Here is a 24,370-nt window from a genome sequence, read left to right as displayed (position 1 = left end):
TAAATACAGCTATTTATTTGTGTGGTTCTTGTTTGCTCACACATGTGCACCATTACACACATCTGGAGATCAGATGACAACATACCAAAATTGAATATGGAAGTTTAGATCAGCAGGCTTAGTGGCAAATGCCTTTACCGACTGAGCCATATCATTACACCATCTTGTGTATATTTATTAAAGAAATACCTTGGTACCTTTTAAAAAGGTTTCTTTCAGAGCCGGGCTTGGTGGCGCACGCCTTTAATTCCAGCTCTTGGGAGGCAGAGGCAGGCGGATTTCAGAGTTCGAGGCCAGCCTGGTTTACAAAGTGAGTTCCATGACAGCCAGGGCTATAACAGAGAAACCCTGTCTCTGAAAAACAAAAACAAAAACAAACAAAAAAAAAGGTTCCTTTCTGTTTCAGAGCCTCCATCCTTTGAGAAAGTGAGAATGGTCCTCTTGGAATGCTCAGCCATGTTTGGTTGTTGTGATTGCCTGCATTACAGAAGAGAGGTTCACTTTGAGTCCCTGTGGGTCCTTTGCTTTCTTGGAACTATCTCCACATCTGCTCTTAGACTTGTGTAAAACAGGAAGAAGCAGTTAACAGACTGTTTCGTAACCTAGATTTGCTCTTGGCCTAAATTTTATTTTTTTTCCTTTTTCCCTCTTTGTCAATCTACCCCCTAAACAAACGGGTTAAATTGCAAAGTTCCTCTAAGAGATGCTGAGTCATAGAAGTCCCTGAGGAGACCTGGCCTGCCAGACATTTCCAGAGCCAGCACTCGGCACAGGGGAAAGACTGACCTCTGGCCTTCATTTCCTAGTTTTTTTTTTTTCCTCCTTGGCTCTAGCTTTTTCCATTTGTAGCTGCCACTGATGGCCATGTTACCAAATTTTACCCCAATAAAAGTGGGTAGCATGTTACTCACATAAGATGCCTGTGCTGGCTGAGGACTAAGGCATGCAGAGTTTGGGAGTGGAGAGTGAAAGGGTAGTTTAAGATGTGTTCAGGAATAGGGAATCACAGTTAGATGATTTTAGGTTTCTTTTTCTTGGTGGATGTGAGGAAGCTGTTGTGATGTCTAAACCTTAAAGTGAATTCTAAGTCCTTTCTTTACCACAGTTGATTCTAATCAAACTTCGATAGGAAGCCAATCTTTTTTTTTTTTTTTTTTTTTGAGACAGGGTTTCTCTGTATAGCCTTGGCTGTCCTGGAACTCACTCTGTAGACCAGGCTGGCCTTGAACTCAGAAATCCATCTGCCTCTGCCTCCGGAGTGCTGGGATTAAAGGTGTGTGCCACCACGCCCGGCAGGAAAGCCAATCTTAGTTAACCACAGGTCAGCACGCTTATGTTTATTGCTGTTATAGGCCAGGCTGGCCTGGAACTTACCTAGTCCAGGCTAGTATCAAACCTTGTATCTTCTCTCTAGCCTTCAACCACAGGAGTGCTGGGATTACAACTATGGACCATCACTCTTGGGTTGGAACTAATTATTTACTTTTTATTTTAATTTTTGTTTACATTTTTGAGATAGGGTCTTTTCTTTGTAGTTCTGGAACTTTATATGTAGGCCAGACAGGCTTCAAACTCATCCACAGATCTCCTCCTGCCTCTGCAGGCATGTGCCACCACATCTGACTTGTAAATAATTCTAGCCAACAAAAATTAAAAGCTCAAAACTATGACTGTACATAACTTAGTCTTTTTGTAGAGGATGTCTACTCTTCCCCACCCTTTTTAGTGTATTGTATCATTGATGTAGGAGAAGCTAAAATTGAAAGAATTGATATTATAAAGGACTTTTGCTTTGGAATCTGTTAAGTCACACAAGTGGAGTTTAGCTAAGGTAAGTAGTGTGCTAACCAGGCCTGTTAGAGATAAGAGAATTTTTGGATGCTGGGATGTGAAATGTTTACTACCCTAGACAAGCCATTAGGCTCTGATTGCCTCACACTAGACACATAAGCTGGATACTTCAAGGTTGGGTGTGCAGTGTAGGGCTACAATTATCATCATTAAATTCAGGTCTGTTATTAAGTCCCCTGAGCTCTCATCAGGAAAGACATTTTACCCCTAGGTGGGCAAGATGACCATAGGCAACAACTATTTGGAAAAAAAAAAAGCAACCCAACATTGGTATGCTTCAAATAATTCTGGCAAAAAACCTTTTTTGTGTGTAAATCTCTTATCCGCCTAAGTGGATATACTTGTGCTCTCCCATTTCTGTTTAGTTCTTTGAAGTGTTACTGGGTCTAGAACCAGAAAGAAATTAAGGATGACAATATTTGTGGAATGCATTGGAGCTAGAGAGTATATAAGTTAGTACTCACTGAGCTCTAGCATAAAGGTCGCCTCTCCATTTTTAAGGTTTTGAATGGAGAGGAGAGTCTTTCATTCTCCTTCACTTGGGGTTTTAACCTCTAACCCCACCACCACACACATATACACAGGGTCTCTCTGTGTAGCCCTGGATGTCCTGGAACATTTCTCCCATGTAGAATGGTTAAGCCTTGTTGGTAATTGAGTTAACATTAAATGACCAAAGGAAGAGAATCGCTCCAGGATGAAATATGGCCTAGCAGGAAGCACGGAGTTTCAGCCTCTGATAGACTGAACACTGAACCACTTTGTAGAAGTGTATTTATTGATTGTTATACAAAAGCTATTTTTTAGAGTAAGACAAATTTTTCATACCAAAACCCAGATGCAATCTAGTGTTTTTTTGAAGGAGCACTTTTACCCTTGCAATTTCAGTCCTTATTGTGTAGTTTGCAATATTCAATAATGTAAGACACATTTCAGGTTTGCCAGGACAATCTTGTGACTAAAGTCATGCAAAGGCTGTAAAGCTCCCTCAGTGGGAAAAACAAAACAAAACAACTATAAATCACAGAAAACAATCACATTTAAAAAAAAAAACAAAACCAATGATTTCTTTATAAGTATTTCTAAAAAATAACTACTTCATTTTGATGTTTATCCTAGATACAGTGACAACTGATTTTTTTTCCTCTACCAGATCCCTTTTTATTTAAGCTATTTTAATTACACTGAAGATTATGTAGTTAATATTTTTGCTGTGAGCAAAATGGGTGTAATATGGTCTTCCATACCAACTTTTATAAACAATCTTTAGCATGGCAAAACAATACCATACTGTCTCCTAACACAGGCGTGTCCTTTATCTCTTCTGACAAAAGACTATTGAGTTTTGCATTGGGTAGGATTAACATGCCACACAGCCATTAAACATAACAGTATCATTTTTAGGTTAGTCTTTGTTATTTCTCCAAAGTTTCAGTTTGATGAGTTAAAGTCCTGATGTCTCCTCAAGTTGTCAGTTTACTCTCCCTTTTGGGACACCTCCTTTTGATCTGTTTGTCATGTGTCTTTAGATGTTTCATTTGTGTGGTGGTTTCTGGATGTCCTGGTCAGTGCATCAAATAAGGAGCCATCTGGGAATTTTTTTTTCCCTGAAAAGATACAAGCATAATTAACATCACCTCAATGTTAGAAACCAGGCACGCACTCTCTCTCTCTCTCTCTCTCTCTCTCTCTCTCTCTCTCTCTCTCTCTCTCTCTCTTTTAATTTAGCATTTTACTTAGGTTGTCTTTCTTTAGGACAAATGCTTTTGGGCAGCAGAAAACTCATTATCTTTTAAAGTGAAAATTAAAAAAAAAATAACAAACATAGTATAGCATGTGGGGATGTAAGTGGGTTTAACCTCTTACTCCCCATTTTAATTTTTAAAAATTTGTCAATTAAGTATTTATGATGGCATTTTATAATAGCTTGACCCTTTGGATAGAAAGGGATTTTAGCAACATAATTAATATTAAAATTTTTAAATCATTTGTTAACATAAGCAGAACTATTATGATTTTTAGTTGTAATAATGAGTCCTAAAAGAAGACATGTATATAAAAGGGTTATTTAGCCAAGTTAAGTTTCAGATATGACACAATGAATCCCCAGAGATTCATGGGGCTTGAGGCTATGCTTTCTAGCTGACTAGTTAGGGAGAGGAATTGTGAGTGCCTTGAGCTCAGATCTTTACATACCTGACAGCAGAGATTGTCCAAGACATAGACAGCTGTATTTTTAGATGTCAAGCTGATGTTCATTTATTACTAATTATGCATTAGGAGTTTGGAATATTGTATAAAAATTGTCTTTATGCTATACGAAACAACGTCTCTAATAGAAGATAGGCTCTTGGGAGCCTCTTTTAACTACTTTTCTTGCCAGAGTCTGATCTTTTATCAGATCAAGGGAAAGCTTAAAACTAAAAAGCAAACAAAATTCATTTAATTAACAATTGTTATTGACTTTTAAAGATTTAAATTTAAGGCTTTTAATGTAAGATTTGGTATCTTTAAAATTTAGAACAATCTTAATTATGAATTTAGAAAATCCTGACACAGAAACGGATTGGATTTTTTTTTTTTCATGAAAGCTTGAAAATACCTATTCAACTGATAGTGTAAATGAAACAAAATTGTGAACAATATCAAAGCATCGTAGTTCATGGAGGAAGAACTTGTTATAGGCTTTGGTTTTTACTACATTTTAAAGATAGATTGATGTAAAAGATTTTCAGGATGTAACAAAAATAATTTTAGGTGAAAAATTTCAAAATAATCTCTAATTCTTACTGATTGTATTTTTGCTTTAATTTCTTTTCGTCTCCAAGAAAATTAGAGAAAATTGTAATTATGTTTGTATTTTCTGACCAATGTATTATCTAGAATAAATATTTTAATCCTTTTTAATTTTCTTTTCCCTTTAAATCTATCCCAAGCCTGTTTATATTGTTATGTCTAATTTTTTGTTGTTGTACAAAACTATAAATTTAAATATTTGAACAGACAACCATATAGTAGGCATACCTGATTATAAACAAACTACGTTTTTAGTTACTTGTTTTAAGCTTAACCTTGAAAACAAGGCCAAAGCTTGTCATTGTAAATGAATTAAATTTGTACTTAGCATAACTACAAACTTAGTTCAGAGCACATTAAAAAAGGTGATTGTTTATAAGGTAATTGACTATTAGTTTGTATGTCTTAATTTTCTTTAACAGTTTACAACAAGTTAATAGTTTCTATAAGATTAGAATTTTACAGCTTTAGACATATATCTCTAAGTCAATTTTTGTTAACCTGAATATACCTTTATAACCTTAGGAATTTGTCATCATACAAAAATCCATTCTAATCCAAAATAGTAATAAACAAAGGACTGTTTAGGACTAAGAAGTTTTATAGGTGTGTCCTTTTACCAGTAACAACCACAACTGTTCCTGGCTTTTCTCCTAGGCTGATTTTTTTTTCTGCAGTGTTTTCTAGAGATGGAGGTGCCAGCAGTTCAGTATGGTTTTTTTTTCATAGTCAAATGTTTTAATAATCCATGATATAAATTGATTCATACTGTTTTTATGATGTTATCACTTAAATTAACACATCTTATAATTCTTAAGCATGTTGACTACTAATCTCTGCTCTTCTTCAGAATTACCTTTGCTGCAGCTAGTACATGATCCTTTTGATAACTCCAGATTTACTTTCACAAGCATTTGTGCTGGATTCTTCTGCCAATAGATATACAAAGAGTAGGCAGTTCAGATGAATCAGGAGGCCAGAGCACCTCTCCAGACAGAGGCACACCTCCTTCTGCTTGAAGGTGTTCATGAGGAAGCCATGGGGCTCCTTGTGCTTTTATCCACTAGGAGACTGTGGTGGAGAGCACCTTCTTTGGTGCTGAGGATCGCACTTTCCTCAGTCTGGGCTTCCGGTTGAATATATATTGCTGTTATTTGTTTGTGTGCCAAAGTCTTTTATTTTTTTTCTTTTTTAAAAATATTTCTCTCATACAATACATCCTTCCCTCCTCTTCTCCCAGTACACCTGCCTTACTTCCCAGTCTCCCCCAGATCCACTCCTCATTTCCCTTCAGAAAAGAGCAGCCCTCCTAGGGATGTCAACCAAACAAGGCATATCAAGTTATAATTCTAATAACCTCTCCTCATATCAAAGCTGGAAGAGACAGCCCAGTAGGAGGAAAAGGTTCTCAAAAACAGGCAATTGAGACCCTACTCCCACTGTTAGAAGTACCACAAGAAGACCAAACTATACATACAATCTTAACACATATGCAGAGGACCTAGATCACGCAGGCTCCCTGATTGTCACTTCAGAGAAAGCCTTTGACAGAGTACAACACCCCTTCATGTTCAAAGTCTTGGCAAGATCAGGAATTCCTGACACATACCTAAACATAATAAAAACAATATACAGCAAACCAATAGCCAACATCAAATTAAATGGAGAGAAACTAGAAGCAATCTCACTAAAATCAGAGACAAGGCTGCCTACTCCCTCCCTATCTATTCAATGTAGTACTCAAAGTTCTAGCTAGAGCAATTAGACAACAAAAGGAGATGGATAAAGGGGCTACAAATTGGAAAGGAAGAAGTCAAAATATCGCTATTTGCGGATGGGGTGATATGATAGTATACATAAACCACCACCCAAATTCTACCAGAGAACTCGTACAGCTGATAAACAACTTTAGCAAACTGGCTGGATATAAAACTAACTCAAAGAAATCAGTAGCTTTCCTTTACAAATAAGACAGGTGGAGAAAGAAATTAGGGAAAAAACACAGTTCACAGTAGTCAGAAATAACATAAAATATCTTGGTGCAACTCTAACCAAGCAAATGAAAGATCTGTATGTTTTAATAAAGTTAAATTTATTTATTATTTTTAAAGCAAGGACACTGAGCTGAATGAATATATTAAGCCTTTTTTGTCTGCTTTTTATTTCTATCTCTAAACTATTCATGTCTCATCCATTCTAACTTTCTGTGAACTAGACTCAATTTTCAAGTACCTCATTCCAAATATTTCCTTTTATTATATCCTTTTAGTTAAGTCAATTTCCATTCTCATTGTACCTCTATCTTTCATGTGCTAATTTATATATGAAGTAAGTAAATTTTGAGCCTCAATATTCCTTAAAGGTACCCATTTTTGGATGAGGATATGCAAACTAGGGTTTCAAAACTATACATTATGGCCATAAGACTCTTGATTTCTTTTTTGTACTCCATCCATTAAACTATCATTCAATTTTAAATAAACAGTCAGTTCAGATATTCAGTGGCCGAGAAAACATCTAATAAAACCTGATTGATTACAGTGAGTTTAGACTTTTGATCTGTATAACCCAGAATGAGTACAATCTCTTTTTCTTTTGGTGGAATTTTGTGTGTAAACATGTTCTTTGTTCTTTTCAAGAACAGTCTCTATAGGATTTTAAGATTATCCATGGAGTATATTTTATAAAATCTTTTTAAAAAATATTTTTTATTACATATTTTCCTCAATTAACATTTCCAGTGCTATCCCAAAAGTCCCCCATACCCTCCTCCCCCCACTCCTCTACCCACCCATTCCCATATTTTTGGCCCTGGCGTTCCCCTGTACTGGGGCATATAAAGTTTGCAAGTCCAATGGGCCTCTCTTTCCAGTGATGGCCGACTAGGCCATCTTTTGATACATATGCAGCTAGAGTCAAGAGCTCTGGGGTACTGGTTAGTTCATAATAATGTTCCACCTATGGGGTTGCAGATCCCTTTAGCTCCTTGGGTACTTTCTCTAGCTCCTCCATTGGGAGCCCTGTGATACATCCACTAGCTGACTGTGAGCATCCACTTATGTGTTTGCTAGGCTCCGGCATAGTCTCACAAGAGACAGCTATATCTGGGTCCTATCAGCAAAATCTTGCTAGTGTATGCAATGGTGTCAGCGTTTGGAAGCTGATTATGGGATGGATCCCTGGATATGGCAGTCTCTAGATGGTCCATCCTTTCGTCACAGCTCCAAACTTTGTCTCTGTAACTCCTTCCATGGGTGTTTTGTTCCCAATTCTAAGGAGGGGCATAGTGTCCACACTTCAGTCTTCATTCTTCTTGAGTTTCATGTGTTTAGCAAATTGTATCTTAAAATATCTTGGGTATCCTAAGTTTTGGGCTAATATCCACTTATCAGTGAGTACATATTGTGTGAGTTCCTTTGTGATCGTGTTACCTCACTCAGGATGATGCCCTCTAGGTCCATCCATTTGGCTATGAATTTCATAAATTCATTCTTTATAATAGCTGAGTAGTACTCCATTGTGTAAATGTACCACAATTTCTGTATCCATTCCTCTGTTGAGGGGCATCTGGGTTCTTTCCAGCTTCTGGCTATTATAAATAAGGCTGCTATGAACATAGTGGAGCATGTGTCCTTCTTACCGGTTGGGACATCTTCTGGATATATGCCCAGGAGAGGTATTGCTGGATCCTCCGGTAGTACTATGTCCAATTTTCTGAGGAACCACCAGACTGATTTCCAGAGTGGTTGTACAAGCTTGCAATCCCACCAACAATTTTGTTCTTTCAGTATTTACTATGGAAATTAAGCATTCATTTAAGCATTACTTAGCCAATCAAGAGAACATCCTCCATATAATGAGTAAAACCTCTATAAATTTAAACAGCATTGGCTTAGTACTTTATGTTCTGTTTGTGATTATTTTTGTATTAGAAGTTGAGGTTTTAATTTTTTTGTCAAGGAGAGACCATTAATACTGAGTTATTTCCACTATTAGGGAAAAACAAAAACATTTCCCATGATGGGACCTTTAATACTGAGTTATTCTCACTATGAGGGAAAAGCAAAAAACATTTAAACAAAAATCAAGCCAACAAACAACAAGAAAATTTTAAGTTCTGTGCCAGCTGTGCTAGCTCATGCTGCATTAGCGGAGCCCCACCCATTATTCCTTGGAATTCTAGTGTTACTGCTCTGCACTGATGGGTCCTTAGCAGAAAAGGGTAACAAGTAGTCACAGCTGCAGAGTTCTCAGTTCCAGCTGTCATTAATTCCTTCTAATTATTTGGAATAATTTTCTTCTTCGTAGTCCACTTACGTAAAATCTTTTTTACCTAGGATGAGTGCATTCCATATGCCACCATTGCTTCTTTAAATCATTTCAGATCTGTCATTTTTGTAGGTTTCCAAATAATCTGAACATAACCTTAAGGATAATGATGATTCACAGGCAATTGCTGCATAGCAACTGGAACCACCTGAGTCAATGTCTTTATGACCTTAGGCAACAATTCCCTAATACCAACATAAGGAGGTGAAGTAGATCATTGATTAAACATTTCTCTTTTTTCCACTGGAAAGGACCTTTTTCCTGGATTACACACTTCCCCTTCTTCTACCAGGAAAATCCTTTCTTCCCCCTTTCCTATCTTTTCCCCCCTCCATCTGTTATTCTTTGTCTCTGGAGATTATTTATTTGTATTTGTAAAATTTGCAAATGTGCAGTTAGTGCTTCTCATTTAACAAGCATCTTAGCAACTATATATTGCTGTTCTGTGATGGGGAATTCCCCATGTCCCTGCCAAATCCTGGAGTCTAGCTTATCCGAGGTTGTACTTCACTGCCAGTCCTTGAGTGTCCATACCTTATTTCAATTCAGGCCCCATGTTGGGGGTCAAGTGTTGGTAATTAAGGTATTCTTGGGACCAACAAAGAAAGAGGGTCACTCAAGGATGAAATATGGCCTTGCAGGCAGCAGGGAGCTCCAGCCTCTCATAGACTGACTGCTTTGAGAAGTATATTTATTGTTTGTTACACAGAAGTTAGTTTTAGAGTACAACAAGTTCCTTAAAACCTAGATCTAATATACATGTTTCTTGAAGGAGCACCTTGCCCTTGCAATTTCAGTCTTTATTGTGTAGTTTACAATATTGAATAATGTAAGACGTTTCAGGTTTGCCAGGACCATGTTGTGACTAAAGTCATGTAAAGGCTGTAAAGCTCCCTCATGAAAACAACTTTATAAATTACAGAAAACACACTGTTTTTTTTTACAATGACTTCTTCAAGGTCTAAGTACTACTTTATTCTGATGTTTACTCTAGATGCAATGACTCTACCATTTTTTTTCCTACAAAACTTGCTGTTCTGTCATCCAAATTGCCTTCAACCAGCATACTTTTGAAGGAAATGACAGCAGTCAGAAATGTAAATACATAGTTCTAATGGCTAGTTGCTGCTTTTTGTAATTTAAGTTTCAGTCCATGAGAATGCATGTCCAAACCAATCATTTTCATTCTGGGTTTTTTTTGTTTGCTTGTTTGTTATTTTCTTTTGTGACAGGGTTTATCTGTCTAGCCCTGGCTGTCCTGGAACTCACTGTATATAGCCCAGACTGCCCTTGAACTCACAGAGATCTGCCTGCCTCTGCTTCCTAAATGCTGATACTAAAAGTATGTGCCACTACTTACTGCCTGGCTTTTCCTTCTGGTTTCTTCAGTACTGAAAACTCAAGTTGTGTTTTAAAAGCGTGTTACTGAAAAAATGTTCAGGTATAACAGACAGCAAGCAGGACAGTACCTTTCAAAGCAAGGGGAGTGTTGAATAGGGTTTCTGTTACAAACTAGCTTTCCAAACTTGATCATGAAGCCATGTCCATGCCCAATAAGTGGAGGAGGCCACAACAGTAAAAGTGTGCATCTAGGGCTGGGGTTGTAGCTCAGCTGGTAGAATGCTTGCCTAGAATGCATAAAACTATGTGTCTGTTCAACAGCATTACACCTACCAGGCATGGTGGCTCATTTGTCTAATGCTAGCACTTGGTAGAGACAGGATGATCCAGGAGTTCAGAGTTATCCTCAGCTGCATAGATAGTTGGAGTTCAGCTCAACTGAGGGTAGCTATAAAAAGTGACAGGGTCCATTGTTAGGGTGGTTTTTTTTGGTGTGAGTATATATGTACATGTGTTCCTGTTTGTGCATATGCCAGTATGAGAATGCAGTATGCATATACTTGTAGAAGCCAGAGGTGGACTGTTGCGTTCCACAGATATATCCAGCTGGCTATTGCATAGCCAACATGGCTCAAGGTTCTCTTGTCTCTGCCTCCATAGGCCTGGAATTATAGGTGTATTCCTCTGTGCCCAGCTTTCTGTGTGGGCTCTGCAACCTAAATTCAGTCTTCATATTTGTACAAGCAGTTTACTAACTGAACTATCTCTTAAGCTCTGTTTTGGTGTTTTGAGACAGTGTCTTGTCATATAGTCGAGGTTGACCTTCAATTCTCCTCAAAGTACTTCTGCCTTTTCTCTCTTGAGTGCTGGCTTAAGCCACCAATTCTAGCTTCTCCTTCCTTTAAAATGTTTTATTTATTTTTTATGTGTGTCTCTGTGTGCACACACAGGTATGTGTGCTCAAGGAAGCAACAGATCCTGTGGAGCTAGAGTCACATGAATATATAAGGGAGTTGTGTCTACCTGTGCTTTACCAAATAGTAGTTTCACTGCCTTAGAAATCTTCATGTCCTTTCTGTCTTGAATCTGTACATTCCCTTTGGGAATACTACCATTAGGACTTAGGCTGTAGCTCTGTTTGCAGAGTGTTTGCCTACCATTCATGAAGCTCAGGGTTGCATTCCTAGCACTTCATAAAACTGGACATAGGGCACACATGCCTTCCATCCCAAACTTGAGAGGTGATGACAGAGGACCATAATGATGACAGTCCTCATTGGCTACATTGTGAGTTAGAGGCCACCCTGGCCTACATGAGACCTTCTGTCACAAAACAGACTAAACAAAATGCTTCCTGTCTTTTATGAATGGAGAAAACCAGAGAAGCTTCATAGGTCATGGGGTTCATCAGAGCTGATATCCCAAGGGAAGTGAATTGTGTTCTCAACAAGTAAGAATGAGGTCTATAAAGCCTGGTCTCTTTCTAGACAACTGAACTGTACCCCCACCCCCGACCCCATGATGATGTTTTGAAATTTTGCTTAAAATAGCTTTGTGTTTTATTCACACAAGAGTTGGATTTTTTCTTGTGTCTAATATCAATAACGTGAACATTTACAGTTAATTTTGTATATGGTGATTGTGAACATGTAACATGCTAATTTTGAGAACAAAGGTGTTCACGTTCAAGAGGACTTCTGAGGATTGGGGATGCGGCTCTGTTGTAGAATGCTTGCCTAGTTTGCACAATACCCCAGAGTGTCAGTAATCTCTGCCCAGTATATGGGTAAAGTACAAAGACTGCATTCAAGCTCACTGAGTTGGAACCTGCACCTTCCCAATACTAGTTATGTATCCAAGAGCAGATTGTGAACTCTCCAAGTATACAGTGGACATTGTTGTGTATGTCCTGAATGGATTGTGATGAGTTTTACAGTATGGTGCTTTCAGAAGAACTGGCATACCAGCTACAGGGGATTGACTATGCAGGAGATGATATTATTGGCACCAGAGCAGAGACTTTTTCCTGCAGTGGGGCTAGGCGATAGACCTATTAGTACATTCTTCCTTCTTCCTAGACTAGGCTGACCTTTGAGAACCTGAGGCTGATTTCTTTGTTGTTGAAGGTCAGGGAGGCTGTTAGTGCCTATGTTTTGGCTGTTAAGATGAGAGGATGATACTTTCCTGATGGTTTGCTGGGGACAGGTATCTGGAATTGTTGCAATCTCAGTGCTGTCTTTAGATTTCCATGAGGATGGAGGGAAAGCCTTTCTATCAAATGACTCAGAGAGCACTAGGCCACTGTTTATAGATGAGCAACCCCTAGCAGACGGATTGGAAAGCCTTATTTTTGTGCAGGGTTCTTTGCCTTAATTCGTTCAGCCATAGGCTATAACCTCTGGCAGGAACTTTTTGAATAATTTTGGTACTTGTAATCTTGCAAGGTCCAGTATGATTGATAGTCATGATCCTCACTGATTCCAGAACTCATGACTCAGGGTCTGTCTTAACTGAGATGCCACTAGAAAGTATAAAATACAGAACAAAATAGCTAAATACATGATGTAGTGTGAATGGAAATGATGACTCAGGTCATGAACCTTATCTTCCATTTGATCTGGGGTGATCTTTGCCTCATGAAGTCCAAGAGCTAAAGCAATATAGTTGTTTATTCTCCTCCCCCCTCATCCTTATTGTCTTATTGTGGTTGGTTTATTTTCTTTTTGAGACAGTACCTCACTATTATGTAGTCCAGGCTGGACACTCTCCTGCCTCAGCCTCCCAAGTGCAGGGATCCAAGATGTGCTTTGCTGGTTTTTAAAGTCCTTTCCTAATAGACATGCATGCTCTGTCCACACACAATGTGGCAAGGAGGTTACTTTCATGCTTTTATGCAAGACACATGCCTTGGTATTGAGATTGAGTGACTGTGTGAGGGCAGGGGTGGCAGTACTTAATTTCAACAGCCACAATTGATGACACCCATAGCATAGGCATTTCTCACCAAGAATGTTAGATGTGTGCTGGCTGAGAGTTCAGCAACAGATACTAGCCACTAAAGCTGGTTCATTTACTGACTTGTGCAAGTGAGACACAGAATAGGAGTAGGAAGTTGGGGGGATGTCTTTTGTGCATCTGTGGTGGCTTTGGGTTTAAATAAGCAAGAATTTATTTTGTGTGTTGAGACAGGAAGTGGATTATTAGGGGTCTATGTCTGGGAGAGGCCTAGGGATAAAGTTAATATGGTCTTTTGTGAGGTGGAATGAGGAAGGGGCAGACAGGCTAGCCTCAAGCTGGCAGTGCTGCTAAGGATGACATTAAGATCTCTTTTGAGGCAACTGTTAGGTGAGAGTTTAGTAGCAGCAGTTTCCTGGAAAATGGTACGAAGGCAACTAGCTGTTTTTTGCTGTTTATTTGTCACAGGCTGCACTGATCAAAAGGTGGCTTTGTTATGGATGATAAGGGCCAACCAATTAAAAGGGACAGAAGAAGCTTGCTAAAGGAGTATTACAGTCTAGATATAAAATTTAACAAATTACAGTTTGTTATGTTTATTCTTGGGTGGATAATAATAAACGAGGCAGGCTGGTGAGGTGGGATAGGAGCCAAGAGGCCCAGGGAAATAGAGAGGTGAAGAGAAGCTTTGGTGGAACCATCCCTTCCTTTTCAACATGAGGACTTGGTCTGCCAGGGGAGGGCAGCAGTGTGGCCTCCTGGCAGGAAAGTGAAACTGCGCCTCAAGAGGACAGAAAAAGAAGAAAAAAATTAGAATTATAGCTGGGACATTTCCTTGGCCTTTGTTGTCAGCGTGAAAGTGTCTTAGGTGTGACACTGGAGCTGAGAGGACAAGAGTGCACCACAGGAGAGATGCTCCTGATACATAGTTGGGAAACTGAGGTGAGGGTAAGTGACCACACCAGATCTCACAACTCTGAGCTGTGGGGACACCAAGAGTGGGATGGTCAGAAGTGAGGCAGTATGATTTCTAAGCCTCTGTTTTTGGGATGGTGTGGTGCTTTTTCAAATGCTAGGGTTTCATGCCATAACCGATGATATGAAGCAGTATATGAATTCAACAGTGCCCTTGAGAGCCCAGAGGCCATCAGTGCAGGGACCCCATCATGTGTTTAAGAGCAACCTGCAGGAATGATAGCATGTGAACTGAGCAAGTGTGAGGGCCTAAGCTCAGAGCCCAAGCATCTACAACAAAAGCCAGAGGTGGCTGCACATACTCCCATTTCTGGGGATGACTGACACAGGAAGATTGATACCTAGCCTAGCCGGGGGGTAGGGGGAGGGGGGAGGGGGGAGGGGAAGGTGTAGGCATTGGAAGGAGGTAGAGGGGGGAGTTAGGGGACAACAATGACAATTAACTCGTTTCTGTGAGCAGACCCTGTCTCAAGGGGGATTGTGGAGGAGAGCACACCTTGTATTCTCCCTTGGCTGCAGTTGCATGTCAGTGTGTACATAAGGACAAAATATGTTGCAGTTGGGAGGCAGTCTTTAAAAGCACAGGCCAACCTGTCACCTGTTTTTGTACAGATAATGAACCAGAAGGGCTGTTATACTTTTTTTTGTTGTTGTTGTTTTGTTTTTTTGAGTTTCTCTGTATAGCCCTGGCTGTCCTGGAATTCACTCTGTAGCCCAGGCTGGCCTCGAACTCAGAAATCCACCTACCTTTGCCTCCCAAGTGCTGGGATTAAAGTGGCACTACTGCCCGGCTGGCTTTTATACTTTTATCTGATGAGTGTAGTGTGTATATTTGGAGGTAAACTGGAAACCATGTGACCTGTTAAAAGTGATGTAGATTTCTAAAGTCAGCATTTGTGCATTGAGTTTCACAGGAACATGGTTGTGCTGTGTATTCATGTACTGTGTATGGCTGTCTTGTTACAAAGGGTGTTGTGAGGGTTGTGACAAACCAACTTGACTGCTTAGGGAAATCTGTGGTGTTTACTGTCTAGGCTGGGGGAGACAGTTCAATTCATATAGTGCTTGCTGTGCAAGAATGAGGAATTGATATACAGTCCCAGAACCTTTGGATCTCTGGGGCTTGCCTACCCTGCCTAGTGAGCCCAGATCCTAGAGAGAGATCCTGTCTTACAAAAACAAGATGGATGGCACCCAAGGAAAAATAACACCCAAGACTGTTCTTTTCTCTGCTTGCATGGGTACACATGTGCTTATGTACCTGTGTGTGTGTGCACACACACTCTCACCCCTCCCCCCATTGGAATGTGCAGAGCATTCAGTCTCTACATGTTGTCAGGTATGTGGTAGGTGTCTACATCTTGGGTTGTTTCTCTCGTTCAACTATGTGGGGATCAAACTCAGATCCTATTTTTATAATGTAGAAATTGATGGTGCTTTTCTTTTGGAGAGAAAAATCTTTTCTGAGGAAAGTATTCACATGTGTTAGGCTCTTTGGTGATGGCTCTTTTTTTTTTTGATTTTTAATATTTTTATTACATATTTTCCTCAATTATATTTCCAATGCTATCCCAAAAGTCCCCCATAGCGCCCCCCACTTCCCTACCCACCCATTCCCATTCTTTTGGCCCTGGCATTCCCCTATATTGGGGCATATAAAGTTTGCAAGTCCAATGGGCCTCTCTTTCCATTGATGGCCGACTAGGCCATCTTTCGATACATATGCAGCTAGAGACAAGAGCTCCGGGGTTCTGGTTAGTTCATTATGTTGTTGCACCTATAGGGTTGCAGATCCCTTTAGCTCCTTGGGTACTTTCTCTAGCTTCTCCATTGGGGGCCCTGTGATACATCCAATAGCTGACTGTGAACATCCACTCCTGTGTTTGCTAGGCCCCGGCATCGTCTCACAAGAGACAGCTATATTTGGGTCCTTTCAGCAAAATCTTGCTAGTGTATGCAATGGTGTCAGCGTTTAGAAGCTGATTATGGGAAGGATCCCTGGATACAGCAGTCTCTAAATGGTTCATCCTTTCATCACAGCTACGAACTTTGTCTCTGTAACTCCTTCCCTGGGTGTTTTGTTCCCAATTCTAAGAAGGGGCACAGTGTCCACACTTTGGTCTTCATTCTTCTTGAGTTTCATGCGTTTATCAAATTGTATCTTATATCTTGGGTATCCTAAGTTTTGGGCTAATATCCACTTATCAATGAATACATATTGTGTGAGTTCTTTTGTGATTGTGTTACTTCACTCAAGATGATGCCCTCCAGGTCCATCCATTTGTCTAGGAATTTCATAAATTCATTCTTTTTAATAGCTGAGTAGTACTCCATTGTGTAAATGTACCATAATTTCTGTATCCATTCCTCTGTTGAGGGACATCTGGGTTCTTTCCAGCTTCTGGCTATTATAAATAGGGCTGCTATGAACATAGTGGAGCATGTGTCCTTTTTACCGGTTGGGACATCTTCTGGATATATGCCCAGGAGAGGTATTGCTGGATCCTCCGGTAGTACTATGTCCAATTTTCTGAGGAACCGCCAGACTGATTTCCAGAGTGGTTGTACAAGCTTGCAATCCCACCAACAATGGAGGAGTGTTCCTCTTTCTCCACATCCTCGCCAGCATCTGCTGTCACCTGAATTTTTGATCTTAGCCATTCTGACTGGTGTGAGGTGGAATCTCAGGGTTGTTTTGATTTGCATTTCCCTGATGATTAAGGATGTTGAACATTTTTTCAGGTGTTTCTCTGCCATTGGGTATTCCTCAGGTGAGAATTCTTTGTTCAGTTCTGAGCCCCATTTTTTAATGGGGTTATTTGACTTTCTGGAGTCCACCTTCTTGAGTTCTTTATATATATTGGATATTAGTCCCTTATCTGATTTAGGATAGGTGAAGATCCTTTCCCAATCTGTTGGTGGTTTTTTTGTCTTATTGATGGTGTCTTTAGCCTTGCAGAAGCTTTGTAGTTTCATGAGGTCCCACTTGTCAATTCTCGATCTTACAGCACAAGCCATTACTGTTCTATTCAGGAATTTTTCCCCTGTGCCCATATCTTCAAGGCTTTTCCCCACTTTCTCCTCTATAAGTTTCAGTGTCTCTGGTTTTATGTGAAGTTCCTTGATCCACTTAGACTTGACCTTAGTACAAGGAGATAGGAATGGATCGATTCGCATTCTTCTACATGTTAACAACCAGTTGTGCCAGCACCATTTGTTGAAAATGCTGTCTTTCTTCCACTGGATGTTTTTAGCTCCCTTGTCGAAGATCAAGTGACCATAGGTGTGTGGGTTCATTTCTGGGTCTTCAATTCTATTCCATTGGTCTATTTGTCTGTCACTATACCAGTACCATGCAGTTTTTATCACAATTGCTCTGTAGTAGAGCTTTAGGTCCGGCATGGTAATTCCACCAGAGGTTCTTTTATCCTTGAGAAGAGTTTTTGCTATCCTAGGTTTTTTGTTATTCCAGATGAATTTGCAGATTGCACTTTCTAATTCGTTGAAGAATTGATTTGGAATTTTGATGGGGATTGCATTGAATCTGTAGATTGCTTTTGGCAAGATAGCCATTTTTACAATGTTGATCCTGCCAATCCATGAGCATGGGAGATCTTTCCATCTTCTGAGATCTTCTAGAATTTCTTTCTTCAGAGACTTGAAGTTTTTATTATACAGATCTTTCACTTCCTTAGTTAGAGTCACGCCAAGATATTTTATATTATTTGTGACTATTGAGAAGGGTGTTGTTTCCCTAATTTCTTTCTCAGCCTGTTTATTCTTTGTGTAGAGAAAGGCCATTGATTTGTTTGAGTTAATTTTATATCCAGCTACTTCACCGAAGCTGTTTATCAGGCTTAGGAGTTCTCTGGTGGAATTTTTAGGGTCACTTAGATATACTATCATATCATCTGCAAAAAGTGATATTTTGACTTCATCTTTTCCAATTTGTATCCCTTTGATCTCCTTTTGTTGTCGAATTGCTCTGGCTAGGACTTCAAGTACAATGTTGAATAGGTATGGAGAAAGTGGACAGCCTTGTCTAGTCCCTGATTTTAGAGGGATTGCTTCAAGCTTCTGACCATTTACTTTGATGTTGGCTACTGGTTTGCTGTAGATTGCTTTTATCATGTTTAGGTATGGGCCTTGAATTCCTGATCTTTCCAAGACTTTTATCATGAATGGGTGTTGGATCTTGTCAAATGCTTTTTCCGCATCTAACGAGATGACCATGTGGTTTTTGTCTTTGAGTTTGTTTATATACTGGATTACGTTGATGGATTTCCGTATATTGAACCATCCCTGCATCCCTGGGATGAAACCTACTTGGTCAGGATGGATGACTGTTTTGATGTGTTCTTGGATTCGGTTAGCAAGAACTTTATTGAGGATTTTTGCATCAATATTCATAAGGGATATTGGTCTGAAGTTTTCTATCTTTGTTGGGTCTTTTTGTGGTTTAGGTATCAGAGTAATTGTGGCTTCATAGAATGAGTTGGGTAGAGTACCTTCTGTTTCTATTTTGTGGAATAGTTTGTGAAGAACTGGGATTAGATCTTCTTTGAAGGTCTGATAGAACTCTGCACTAAACCCATCTGGTCCTGGGCTTTTTTTAGTTGGGAGACTATTAATGACTGCTTCTATTTCTTTGGGGGATATAGGGCTGTTTAGATCATTAACCTGATCTTGATTCAACTTTGGTACCTGGTATCTGTCTAGGAACTTCTCCATTTCATCCAGGTTCTCCAGTTTTGTTGAGTATAGCCTTTGGTAGAAGGATCTGATGGTGTTTTGGATGTCTTCAGGATCTGTTGTTATGTCTCCTTTTTCATTTCTGATTTTGTTAATTAGGATGCTTTCCCTGTGCCCTCTAGTGAGTCTGGCTAAGGGTTTATCTATCTTGTTGATTTTCTCAAAGAACCAGCTCCTTGATTGGTTGATTCTTTGAATAGTTCTTCTTGTTTCCACTTGGTTGATTTCGCCCCTGAGTTTGATTATTTCCTGCTGTCTACTCCTTTTGGGTGAATTTGCTTCCTTTTGTTCTAGTGCTTTTAGGTGTGTTGTCAAGCTGCTAATGTGTGCTCTCTCTAGTTTCCTTTTGGAGGCACTCAGAGCTATGAGTTTTCCTCTTAGAAATGCTTTCATTGCGTCCCATAAGTTTGGGTATGTTGTGGCTTCATTTTCATTGAACTCTAAAAAGTCCTTAATTTCTTTCTTTATTCCTTCCTTGACCAAGGTATCATTGAGAAGAGTGTTGTTCAGTTTCCACGTGAAGGTTGGCTTTCTATTATTTATTTTGTTATTGAAGATCAGCCTTAGTCCATGGTGATCTGATAGGATGCATGGGACAATTTCAATATTTTTGTATCTGTTGAGGCCTGCTTTGTGACCAATTATGTGATCAATTTTGGAGAAGGTACCATGAGGTGCTGAGAAGAAGGTATATCCTTTTGTTTTAGGATAGAATGTTCTGTAGATATCTGCCAGATCCATTTGATTCATAATTTCTGTTAGTTTCACTGTGTCCCTGTTTAGTTTCTGTTTCCATGATCTGTCCATTGGTGAAAGTGGTGTGTTGAAGTCTCCCACTATTATTGTATGAGGTGCAATGTGTGCTTTGAGATTTACTAAAGTTTCTTTAATGAATGTGGCTGCCTTTGTATTTGGAGCATAGATATTCAGGATTGATAGTTCCTCTTGGAGGATTTTACCTTTGATGAGTATGAAGTGTTCCTCCCTGTCTTTTTTAATGACTTTGGGTTGGAAGTCAATCTTATCAGATATTAGAATGGCTACTCCAGCTTGTTTCTTCATGCCATTTGCTTGGAAAATTGTTTTCCAGCCTTTCATTCTGAGGTAGTGTCTATCCTTTTCTCTGAGATGAGTTTCCTGTAAGCAGCAAAATGTTGGGTCTTGTTTGTGTAGCCAGTTTGTTAGTCTATGTCTTTTTATCGGGGAGTTGAGTCCATTGATATTAAGAGATATTAAGGAAAAGTAATTGTTGTTTCCTGTTATTATTGTTGTTAAAGTTGGCATTTTGTTCTTGTGGCTGTCTTCTTTTAGGTTTGTTGAGGGATTACCTTCTTGTTGTTTCTAGGGCGTGGTTCCTGTCCTTGTATTGGTTTTTTTCTGTTATTATCCTTTGAAGGGCTGGATTCGTGGAGAGATAATGTGTGAATTTGGTTTTGTCGTGGAATACTTTGGTTTCTCCATCTATGTTAATTGAGAGTTTGGCTGGGTATAGTAGCCTGGGCTGGAATTTGTGTTCTTTTAGTGTCTGTATAACATCCGTCCAGGATCTTCTGGCCTTCATAGTCTCTGGTGAAAAATCTGGTGTAATTCTGATAGGCTTGCCTTTATATGTTACTTGGCCTTTTTCTCTTACTGCTTTTAGTATTCTATCTTTATTTAGAGCATTTGTTGTTCTGATTATAATGTGTCGGGAGGTATTTCTTTTCTGGTCCAGTCTATTTGGAGTTCTGTAGGCTTCTTGTATGTTCATGGGCATCTCTTTCTTTAGATTTGGGAAGTTTTCTTCTATAATTTTGTTGAAGATGTTTGCTGGTCCTTTGAGTTGAAAATCTTCATTCTCATCCACTCCTATTATCCGTAGGTTTGGTCTTCTCATTGCGTCCTGTATTTCTTGGATGTTTTGAGTTAGGATCTTTTTGCATTTTACATTTTCCTTGATTGTTGTGCCGATGTTCTCTATGGAATCTTCTGCACCTGAGATTCTCTCTTCCATCTCTTGTATTCTGTTGCTGATGCTCGTCTCGTATCTATGGTTCCAGATTTCTTTCCTAGGGTTTCTATCTCCAGTGTTGCCTCCTTTTGGGTTTTCTTTATTGTGTCTACTTCCCTTTTTAGGTCTAGTATGGTTTTGTTCATTTCCATCATCTGTTTGGATGTGTTTTCCTGTTTTTCTGTAAGGACTTCTACCTGTTTGATTATGTTATCCTGTTTTTCTTTAAGGATTTGTAACTCTTTAGCAGTGTTCTCCTGCAATTCTTTAAGGGATTTTTGTGCTTCCTCTTTATTGTCTTCTGCCTGTTTAGCAGTGTTCTCCTGCATTTCTTTAAGTGTGTTATTAAAGTCCTTCTTGAAATCCTCTATCATCATCAGGAGATATGCTTTTAAATCCGTGTCTAGCTTTTCCGGTGTGTTGGGGTGCCCTGGACTGGGCGAAGTGGGGGTGCTGGGTTCTGATGATGGTGAGTGGTCTTGGTTTCTGTTAGTAAGATTATTACGTTTACCTTTCGCCATCTGGTAATCTCTGGGGTTAGTTGTTATCGTTGTCACTGTTTAAAGATTGGAGCAGAAGCTGTGTTCCACTCACCAGCAGTCCCAAAATCCTGCGGCGGGGGTCGTGGGTAGCTGGCGGGTGCCAGGCAACCCTGCGCTCCCGCTACCCCGGCGCTGATCCGGCCGGATGAGGCCTGTGGCCCTACTCAGGCCGGTTTCTGCTTCCCTAACTAATGCAGTCTCAGGTCCCGAGCACTTGCATTGGAGCAGAAGCTGTGCTCCATTCACCAGAAGTCTTAAGCTCCTGTGGCGGGTGTTGTGGGTAGCTGGCGAGTGTCAGCGGACCCTGCGCCCCAGGTGCCCCGGTGCTTTTCTGACCGGAAGAGGGTTGTGGCCCTATGTAGGCCGGATTTCTCTCTCCCCAACCAGAGCAGTCTCAGGTCCCGCGTGATTGGACTGGAGCAGAAGCTGTGTTCCACTCACCAGCAGTCCCAAAATCCTGCGGCGGGGGTCGGGTGTCAGGCAACCCTGTGCTCCCGCTACCCCGGCGCTGATCCGGCCGGATCTGGTGATGGCTCTTTGTTTCAGTTTCTTTTCTCAGTTCATATTTTGGCATGTGCAGTAGGAAGTCAGTGTTTTCATCCATTAGCTGTGAATTTGGTAGATGGCTTTTCCTTTTTTGGGTGTTTGTGTTGTTATTGTTCTTTTTGAGGGGAATGGGTTTTATGTAGTCAAGGGTGACCTTGAATTCATGATCCTCTTGCTTTTACTTCCCAAGAGCTGTATTGTTTTTCAAAGCATTCAAGATGGAGGGACACTAAGACACAAATACAGACAGATACGCACCCCTCCCCACTTTTTTGCTCTGATGAGCAGTGGAAAGGGGGTTGGGAGAGAGAAGGTTATGTGGACTACAATAATTTTTCATGTCACCCTCTTAAAATGTGCCTGGACAAATGGAGAGTGACAAATCTCTTTGATTTTCCTATTCTACTGTGACTTGATCTAAAAATATCTTGTTCGGGAGATGGGCTCAAGATGCTCTGTCTCTTTGGCCTAGGATAGTTCTTTTTCTTTAAAATGAAAACCAAAACAAAACTTTATTTTGTGTGTTTATGGGTGCAGGAATTCACATGTGTGATGGTCAGAGGTCAACCTGCAGCAGTTAATTCTCTCCTTGTACCATGTGCTCTTTCTCCCAGGGATGGAAGGAGGGTCTTGAGTCATGTCATGCTGGCAAGCATGATCCACTGAGCAGTCTTGAGGGCCTTGGTTGGATCAGAGCTTACAGAAAGTTGGTATTCTTCACTGAATCTCCTGGAGCCTGTGGCTGCAGGGGTGGGGCCCATGCCTGCAGTCCAGTCTGGCTTCACTGCAGAACTATTTGGTCTGCCTCTGGTTTCCATTATGACTTTCCTAAATAGTCCTGGCCCTGCACCTTCCTTTTATGAAGGAAGCCAGATACTGGTGTACATGTGTGTAAGATTTATTTGCTGAGGGACCTCAGCATCAGAATCAGTAAAACTAGAACTTGCTCAAGGCTCTAGTTTTGCTGAACCAAGCAGATATGATTTCACAAAGCTTAGAAAGTATAAGATGTGCTGTGAAGATCTGCAGACAGGAATTTGAAACCATTTTCTCACACTAGAGCTCATGAGATGGTTTGGTGATGGGTGAAGCTGAGAACAAGCACTAAAAGGCAGGTGGGCTCCAGAGACCCTGGACATTGGCCAGAGAGGAGTTGACAGTCCAGTGGTATCAGTTATAGAGATGGGGATTAGCAAACAGAAGACATGGACAGCTTTTGAAAAACCATGCTATTTGGAGGGTAAAAATGTGATGTGTCTGCAGCAGGCTGAAGGTGGGAGACATGGAATAGTGAATGAATGGGGGGAGGTGGAGGAGGGAGAATGTTTTAACATGGGTAGTGATGTGGGATATTTAGGGGATAACATAACTCCTTGGAGAGACAAGTCTGAAAGTCTGACCTTGAAGGTAGGGAGAGAGAGAATTCTTGCTTGCCAAGGATTTACTATTACAACAACAACAACAACAATAACAACAACAACTACTACTACTACTACTATTACTACTAGTACTACTATTTGTAGGTGCACATGTTTGAAAAACTATACCTTAGGTGTTCCTCATTTGTTCCCTTCCCCCTTTTTGAGGCATTGTTTCTCATTGTCTTGGGGCTTGCTTTTCTGTCTTCTTAGCTCTGTGCTTACTCACTAGACCTACCATGCTCACCTTTAAAACAAAAAAAAACCCAGAAACACATTTTAGAGAAAAAGCATAGACCTTCATGCTTGCAAGGCAAGCACTTTGAACTCACTGACTTTTCTCCTAAGTCCTGTTTTGGAGCTTATTACATAGGCTAGCCTTCTGTTAGTCTGATTGGCTAGCCTGGGATCTCTAGGGATCCTCTAGTTTCTATCTCCCTAATCCTGGGGTTATAAGAGCATGCCATCATGTCTGCGTGTTACTTTATTTTAAACATGAATTTGAGGGACCAAACTCAGCTATCTCCCCAGGTTCTGGAGAATGTTTTAACATGGGTAGTGATGTGGGATGTTTAGGGGATAACTGAGAGCTCTGGCATCCATCCTCCTCTTGGAAGAAACTCACTGCCTAGGTCTCCCTTCAACTTAATAGTCCTGGCCTTCTCAGTTTCTCCACCTCCCTAAATCTATCCCTTGTTCATCTGTGGCAGGGATGGGACTGGAGAGTGCCCCTCTTCTCTCTTGGATTCTCCCCTCATACCAAGTAGCCCTCATCATGCTGTTGCCAAAAGGGTGTTTCCAAAACAGGCATGGCTGGCTCTTCAGCCTTGGGGACAGGATATCAGCAAGTCCCTGTGCCAAGGCCATATGTGCCA

At 40.3% G+C, this 24,370-nt stretch overlaps 1 protein-coding gene and 1 pseudogene across 2 annotated transcripts in view; one reads left to right on the top strand and one right to left on the bottom strand.

Moving 5' to 3' along the window:
* The window catches only part of LOC110286635 (F-box-like/WD repeat-containing protein TBL1X), a 169,722-nt gene that overhangs the window by 24,564 nt on the left and 120,788 nt on the right, over window positions 1–24,370 (top strand). The gene's annotated exons all lie outside the window — the stretch shown is intronic.
* Window positions 5,477–22,895, bottom strand: LOC147004682 (centromere protein W pseudogene; annotated as a pseudogene).

This window comes from Mus caroli, unplaced genomic scaffold, assembly GCF_978045245.1.
Source record: "Mus caroli unplaced genomic scaffold, Mus_caroli_1 scaffold_5, whole genome shotgun sequence".
Classification (NCBI taxonomy): Eukaryota; Metazoa; Chordata; class Mammalia; order Rodentia; family Muridae; genus Mus; species Mus caroli.
This window is presented reverse-complemented; position numbering and strand designations above follow the sequence as displayed.